This window comes from Pteropus alecto, unplaced genomic scaffold (genome assembly GCF_000325575.1).
Source record: "Pteropus alecto unplaced genomic scaffold, ASM32557v1 scaffold67, whole genome shotgun sequence".
NCBI lineage: Eukaryota > Metazoa > Chordata > Mammalia > Chiroptera > Pteropodidae > Pteropus > Pteropus alecto.
The window spans coordinates 7,580,765-7,589,080 of record NW_006441061.1 but is presented as its reverse complement, the minus strand read 5'-3'; positions in this window follow the sequence as shown (position 1 = coordinate 7,589,080).

The window sequence follows — 8,316 nt, the reverse complement described above, 5'->3', positions numbered from 1 at the left end:
AGCTCCCACCAGCTCCCACCAGCCCCCACCAGCCCCCACCAGCCATCCATGACCCAGGATGAGCCTCCACCTAGATCCATTCCTCGTCCTCACCTGCCCTGACCTGTTTCTTTCTCTCCACCCTCTGCCATCCCAAATGAGGGTCCTGCCCCCATCCTGCAACATACCATCCCCTGGGACTGGGACAGAGGGTAGGGACTGTGGCTGGTGACCGAGGGTAACGCTGGGCAGAGATGGGGCCATTGGAAGCTGTATGGCAGAAGACACACCTAAACAAACATTCAACTTCTATCTCTAGAGTCCCCCAGGCCCCCTGGAGAGCGGACGGGTTCTAAGGGTGGAGCCTGGCGCATCCTGTGATGACAGGAAGTAAAGAAGTGCACACATGTGGTGGGGGGGGGACATGCTGAAAGGACATGGAGCCAAACCCAAGGAGCTCCCGTGGCCAAAGCCGAAGCCACTGCAGCAAGGGAGTAGAGAGCGAGCGAGCTGCGTTTTAACCCTCGACAGGACCCAGGTCACGGCCAGCCGTGCGGGCACAGACAAGAAACCGCAGAAAGAATGAACTGCGGAAGATTCCTAATTAACACGTGTCGACGGCCTGAGGGGAACGGGAAGTCGAATGCCACAGTCAGAGCTGCTGCCAGCGAGGTCCACGGTGTCGCTCAAAACAGTGAACGGAGGTTTGGGGAGCAACAGAGGCTCCTGGAGCTCCCTGGGGACGTGCGTTCGTTCTAAAGAGGAAAACGGGACTTCACGTTAACTTTTTAAAAATCGGTGGCTTTGCCGAAAGAAACCCCGACTCTGGTGCAGCGAACGTCACTGAGACCTCCCGACATCACGTGCGTGCCCCCAAACGGACACACCGAGAGGGGCACCTTACTTTTCTCATGTTTCTGCTGACAATCATAGCCTCCATTTAATCGTGAAAAAATATTCGACAAACTCAAATTAGGGGCCATTCTATAAAATAACTGGCCAGCTCTGTCCCAACGGCAGAGACCAGGCCCAGATTCCAATCACGTAGGACAGAAGCCTTAGAGGAGCTGGGTGTGGACACACGGAAAATCTCTGTCCTGTCGTGTGACTTTTCTTTTTATTTTAAAATGATTTTGAGTGAAGGAAGCATCTCCTTGGCCTCCTTGGCTGCGTGGACTCTAGCCGGCCCGTGCGGCCCAGCCCTCCCTCTGCCTGTCCTCCCTCTGTCCCCTGCCCCCGCGTCTAAGCCGCAGGCAGAGCTGCTGACCTTCCCCTCTGCGAGCAGCTCCCTCAGATGTGGCCCCGAGTGCAAACGGGGAGCTCGGCAGCACCTACAAAGAACTCTTCCTGGCCCTGCAACCTGCCAAGCAGCCCCCGGAGAGAGCCTAACCTCCATCCCCCCCAGGAAGGCCACCTCCCGGCTCCGTGTGTCGTGTCCCTGTAAAGATGACGTCTGAGGTGGGCCGGCCTAGCAGACAGTGCTGCAGCACGAGGCCAACTCGTAGCCACTAGCGCATGCACTGGTGGCTGCCTTGGGGTCAGGAGCCCATCCCCGGCCAAGATCGCCAGTCACGTGAACATGGCAGCCTGTGCCTAAAATCCTTCCTCCCCAAAACTGCTCACCCAGATGATTCTACCATCTCCTACCACTCCGTCTATGTCACCCCACCTCACATCTTCCATTTAGAAACTTCTTCTAAGGAATTCCCCAGTGATCCCCCGCCCCACTCAGGGGAATTCAGTAAAAGCACGACCTCAACAGCCAGAGGCAGAGAAGAGGAAAGCGAACCCCGGCCTGTGGCCTCCTGTCCCCGCGCTCTGCCCAGGCTGGCCCTCTCAGCCTCTGGGAACACAGAGACGCCCCAGAACTGTGAGCCCCCTCACCACCCCAGTCCTCCAAGAACCGAACCCCCTAACGGGCAACCGCAGGGCCCGCGTCATTCTGATCCAGTCGAGGTGGCAGCGGGAGGCCTGTGAGACAGGCTGTGTGACTCCTCGCTGGGAAACGGATTAATAAACCATGATGATAAGCGAGCTGGCTAGCATGGGAACGAGGCTCGGAGCTAATTGAAGCCATCCAGCAAAATGTCAGCGCCTTCTCGGGGCATGAAACATTCATCGCGCTTAAGCCCCAGTGGAGACACGGGGGGTGCTGCTTCCCCTGAGACGAGGTTAGGGCCACCAGTTAGGGTCACGCACTCTCCAGGCAAGTGGCCTTCTCTAGAGGGGCCATTTCTTGGTCCGTTCCAAGACCAGGAAGAAACCCCTGTGGGTGTAGGGGAGCTCTGCCCCATCCTCATGGGGCGTAGCCGGAAGGGGGGTCCTCTTTGCCCAGGAGGGGGGGTTCAGGGCCGCTTCTTCTGTCCAGTCTCAGCCGTGAGGTGTCCACTCCTGGGACTTCGAGCCAATCTGGAGGCGGATCACAGGTCCCACAGCCTGAAGCAGAGCCACTCCAGACCCCAAAGTAGCCTTGGGCCACTGCCTCTTCTCTCCAGCCCTCAGCCCGAGAGCCCCTCCTCCAGCCACAGGTCCTTTGGCCTGTTCCATTCGTGGTGGGCCTGTGGGGCGGGATGGTACCATGTGGAGTGACCAGCCCCTGTGCTGACAGCAGCTTATCTGTAGTAAACCACTAGCTCGTAAGAGGTTATGAGCCTGTCTCTCTAGAAAAGGCTGGCTCCAGGTAGGGCAGCTCCAGGTTGGGTCAGAGTTCTGGGCGAGAATGCACGCAGCCTCACCTCCTGCCTGGGAAGCAGGTGGCCCGACAGTACGTGGGGGACGAGGGTGCCTGTAAGGCGGGTGCAGAATTGACAGCCAGGGCTGTGGCTTTGCTGATCATCTGCTTCTTCAGCAGAGCCCGCGAGGAGGGCTGCGTCCAGGAGCCATGAACACACGTGCAGGGCAGAGGCGGCCGCAGCCAGGGCTGCTGGTTGGAGCGCAGCCCAGGCTGGCCAAGGGGACTGGCTGGCCAACGGCGGGGCTAGCGCTGGTCCAGGCCGGGGTTACAGAGGGCCCAGGGAGGCAGAACTGGGTACCCTGAACCTGCTGGGCACTGGACGGCCTCACAGGACAGAGGCCAACTTCTCGTCCCTCCCCCGTGTCGTAGATCGTACTGGCCTCTTCCCAGTCGTCACAGCGGCCACAGGTTTAAAAAGTGCCCGCCCCCTGCCGTGTATAAGATGTCCTGGGGCTGACTTCGTGTTTTCTGTCACCACCACCAGCAGAAGCCGCTCTGCCCACAGCGCTTCTCATTTAGGCTGAATTACAGTTCCTGCTTCGGAGGCATTTCAGAGACCACGGTGACAGCCAGGGGACCATCACCACCCTCCTGGGCTGCGTCTGACCCCAGCCGTGTCGTCTGTGATCCAGCCTCCCGAAGGAACCCCAGAACAGGACGCCCGGAGAGTGGGCACGCCCATCCCTGCAGGGGCGGGAACAGGTGCCACCTTTGGGGAGCAGCATGTCCAGCCCTGAACTAAAAGCCTGGCCGGCGACACACCGTGTCCAGGGGACATTACCCAGCAACGCCAAGGGGTAGAGTTCTGGTCCATCTTACGACGCGGACGACCTCAAAACCTGCGCCCCAGGCGGAGGAGGCCAGACATGCCGCACTGCCACGCATGCCCGGAAGAGCCAAATCCGGGGAGACGGAGAGCAGATTTGAGGTTGCCAGGGGCTGGGGGGCGGGGAGGGTGGAAGTGAGTGACAACAGGGACCGAGGAGTGAAAGTGTCTTCGAACCGGTAGTGGAGGTGGCGGCAGAACTCTGTGGGGTACACGAGAAAGCACTGTACTCTGTGGCACGTGGATTATGCCCCAACGACACTTTTTTAAAAAACCACTACACGATATATTCATTCTGAAAAAATATATATACACACATGGACTTAGCGATACCACTTCGAGGGATTTTTCCTAAGGAAGTAATGAAGCGTGTGCCCACGGATGTGGTGACACTTTAAAAACCCCGCTCCACGTGTCCAGCGAGACGGCCTCGCCCGAGGCGCCCACCGGAACCCGGCCCGCGAGGCGCTGGAAATGCGTCGTGGACATAGGAAGGCGTCCGTGGAAAACGGAGGGACGTGAACAGGCCACGAAAGGCCAGTGTGGGTACTGGGGTACTGCAGCGCCCTACGCCTTACAGAGGAAGGTCCCTGGTTATGAACGGGGTGCTTCCCGTAGCGGCTAGGGGAACCTTCTCTGCCTTTCTTGGGTTCTCGGGATTATCTAGGTTTGCCGTTGTGACCGGTATCACTGGTGTAATAAAGCGACATGAGTCGTTTTTCGGAGGGGGCTGGGGGCAGGACACGTCAAGAGCCGGCTTACAGAGAAGGGTGGTTTTGCTTTGAGCAAACTGAGAGTGGGGAGGGGCCCAGAGCCGGCCCCCTCCCCCAGCACAGAAGGCACCTGGGCGAGCCCTGTCCCTCTGGGCCTCTGTCCTGTGTAGAAGGCAAGTGGCAGGACCCTGCTGTAATCCCCGCCCCCAGGGCCGAGCCCCAGGCAGCAGAGGCCAGCTGTGGGTGCCGCAGCCAGCTCCCCGCAGCCTGATGACGCGCTCCGCCCGAGGCCAGCAGGTCTGCACTGGGCCCGCTGCCTTTGCCTGTGCTTATTTCCTGCTAATCAGCGTCACCGGGCCCCGAGGGATGCCAGCCCGGAGCCCCACCAGCTGCTCAAGGAGCCGCTCTCCTGTTCCGGGCACGCTTGGCTGGGTTTGGGAGGACTGGGCATAAGCGAAGCTGACAGCCCCATCTGCTTCCTGCAGGCACAGAGCCCTTTTCAACATCCAGGCCCACCTGAGGTGGGGAGCAGCCTCCCAGCCAAGCCCCAGGCCCCGCCGAGGTGCGGGGGACAGTCAGGACCCAGCACCCAGATGCCAGCCCAGGCGAGGGGCTGAGGCCAGATTCTCCGTCCGGATGGTGGCACAGGCTCGTGCAGAGGGACAGCGATACCTGTGGCGACTACAGCAATGGCCATTAGTGACAACCGAGTGCTCTGATGGGCTGTCCCCCTGACACCTCACGCCGGCTGGGCACCCCCTCTGCAGATGAGGGGACTGAGGCTCAGGAAGGCGGGTGTCCGGCCAGCAAGCGGCAGGCTGGCCCGGACTGCGGTCGGCCTGAGTGGGGACCCTGTGCTCCCGGCTGTGCGAAGGGTCACGGCTGCCTCAGTCCAGGCCCCCGCCAGCCCACAGGCTTCAGGACCTGCCCCTTCCGCATGGGACGCGGGGGAGGAAGCACCATTTGAAGGCTCCACAGAGGCGGGCGGGCATCGCACAGGGGTCTGTGTGCCCGTTTCTTGGGAAGGGGCTCGGGGATTGGCCTGCGAAGAGCCGAGGAAGGCTGGGCGGGCAGAGGGCAGAGCGGGCCGCAGTGGGATGGCAGCGGCCGTGAACACTGCAGACCACGCGGGGCGGGGTGTGGTGGTCTCTGGAGTGGGGCCGGCCCCACAGAGTTGCCCCAAGTCAAGGAGAGGAGGAAAGGACTCTGCACGGGCTGGTCATCGCACAGGCCGCCATCGCCCACCAAAGAGGGGGAGATCTTGGACCAAGAGGACCCAGCAGCCCAGGGCAGGGGGCGGGCTGTGAGCAGGCACGGCCACAGCTGCGGTGGGTGCAGGGGCCAAAAGAGGGAATCGGGGTGGGACACCACAGCATCCACCGTGGGCCTGTGAGGGTGCAGGCCCAGTCAGGACCAGGGCGCCCCGTCCTGCCCAGAAAGGGCGGGCCAAGGCGAGGCCCCCGCGGATCCCGTCCGCTCAGGGCCTGAGACAGGCCGCCTGGCCCACAGGTGCCCTGGGCTGTGAGCCGTGGTGCCAGCTGACCCGGGCCGATGCAGGGGCGGCAGGGGCAGTGGGAAGGGCCTGAGACACCCCTCCTTCCCCGCCCCGCAGCTGGAGTCCACTGCCTGAGCCCGGCCCCCCTTCGCCTCTCCTTATGAAGATACTGCGCTCACTGTGGGGAGTCCAGACCACCCAGCTGAGCAGAAAGTAGAGGTCTCCCCAGACCCTCCCCAGAGGGAACCCACCAAAGGCTCAGTGCCCCACCCCGGCCACCTACGGTGGGCCGGTCCAGCGGACTCTACAGGAATCGTCCGCTATCCACACTGCCCACACCTGCTTCTTTCACTCGACACCGCGGGAACAGGTGGACACTCAGCCTCTCCAAGTATACCTGCCGCAGCTTCGGGAACCCCCCAGGCGCCCAGGCCTCTGTGCAGCTGGCCGGGCCTCCCAGCGCGAGACAGGTGGCCCCGGGTGGAGCCGACGGGAGCTTCGCGAGGGGTCACCAGAGGCCTGTTGCCTTTACGCCGTGACCTGGTCTGGTAAGCGGGAAAGCTCTCGGGGACCCTGGGACGGAGGAGGAGGATCAGGGCCAAGGAAGCAGACACGCTGGGCTGCAGCAACGTCTCACCTCAATCAATAGCTATTTCCCTGCTTCCAATTACTTTCTCCCCACTACCCCGAGCCATCAGAGGCACCTGCCGCCCGTCAGCTGTGACACTTGAAAGAGATGCTGTTGGAACTCCAGGGCTGGGGGGCTCCTCTCGTCTACGGTTGGCTCAGCTGTCCCGGGGGTGCCCCCGGAGAAGAGAGACAGGAAGCCCGGACGGGCCACGCTGAGCCGCTCGCTGAAATCCTTGGGGCACCGTCCCGCCGTGGAACACGTCCCACCTGCGCTCAGCTGTAGCGACTGAATGGGGGCCCTCGAAAGGCAAGCCCTAAGCCCTGGGGGCCCGCGAGTGTGACTCATCTGGGAAAAGGGTCTTTGCAGGTGTGATTAAGTCACGGATCTTGAGATGAGGTCATCCCGGGGTAACTGGGTGGACACTAAACCCAGCGACAGTGTCCTTGTGAGACACAGAGGAGGAGAGGCACGGAGATGGAGGAGCCCGTGAAGACAGAGCAGGGGCTGGACGGTGCGGCCACGAGCCACGAGCCGCGAGCACCTGGGGCCCCCCGTCACTGGGAGAGGCAGGGGGGACCTGGAGCCTCTGGAGGGAGCCCAGCCCTGCGACACCCGGACTTCAGACTTCACCCTCCAGCACCAGAAGAGAAAGAAGTCCCGTTGTGTCAGGCCCCTGGTTTGGGGACCTTAGTTTCAGCACCCAGGACACCCACAAGCCATCCTCGGGAAGGGGCCGGTGAAGGGCACAGCCCAGGCAGGAGTCCCGGGCGGGAACCTCGGCTCTACGATGTCCGTGTCCTTGGGTAAGCTGCTACACCTCTCCGAGCCTCAGTTTCCACACCTGAGCATGGGGATAGCACTAGAACCTTCTGGAAGGTTCCTCTGGGTTCCAAGATCAACTCTGTGAGTCAGAGCTTCGAGTCCTTGATTCTTTCCTCATTCCTGCCAGCATTTGCGGACCGCAGTTTGCAAAGCGTGTTTACGTGCACACGCTCACTCAGGGACCAGAAGTTTCTGGCACATCTGGGCTCTGAACCGGGACCCACACCATTTCCAGATCCTGTGACCCTGGTGTCCGCGCTACGGTGTCCCACGAACCCTGTGGCTTGTTCCAATAAGCGTCGCCCCGTGGCGGCTTCCTGAAGCTCGAGGCTCAGGTCCTGGTTTGCAGACGGGACCTGGATGGCCAGGTCGGTCACCGAGAGGTCCAGAAGTGACCTCCAAGGAGACCTACAGCCACGAGGCTAAAGTAGCCCTGGGGTACCTGAGGGTACCCCCTTGTCAGCACGGCCTTCTGGGAGGACGCCAGCCACGCAGGCCGCTGGGCCATGTCACAGCAAACACGGGGCAATGCGCCTGCGTCTGAGCCCGCTGGCCTCGCTCTTCCTTCCCTGGGGGCAGAGAGGGGCTCCCTGGCCACAGTGCCCGCGGCTGCCCCCAAAAGCAATTAAGAGGAGAAAGACCGGAACAACCTTCTCCTCGTGAGGTGCGCCCGTGAGCAACACCTGCTCATTGCTGCTCATTAGGGGGAGCTGCTGCCACACCCACCGAGTCGGGGCGGCCTCCCTCCGGCTGCTCTTGCCGCCTCCAGTGGAACTTGGGGGGGGGATGAAACATCTTCCCCCAGATGCCCCCAAGCAGGCGAAATGGGGATCGGGGCTTCTGGGGTGAGCAGGGCGCCCTGGGTGTCCTAGTTCAGTCAAGGCACCAGCTGTTTTCAGGGGGGCTGCATGGTGAGGACAGACAGCCCTGGGTGCCGAGCCCCTGGCCCTCCGGGCCTCAGCACTGTCACACGTCAAGTGGAGACAGCACTCCCGCCTCGTGGTGACGCTGAGAGCAGGCTTCTGCAGCACAAGCCGCCTGGCCTGGCACAGAAGAAACGGGCCTTCCTTCTGCTCTGATCACTTTGGGTTTCACGAGGTGGGGGGGGGAGTGGGG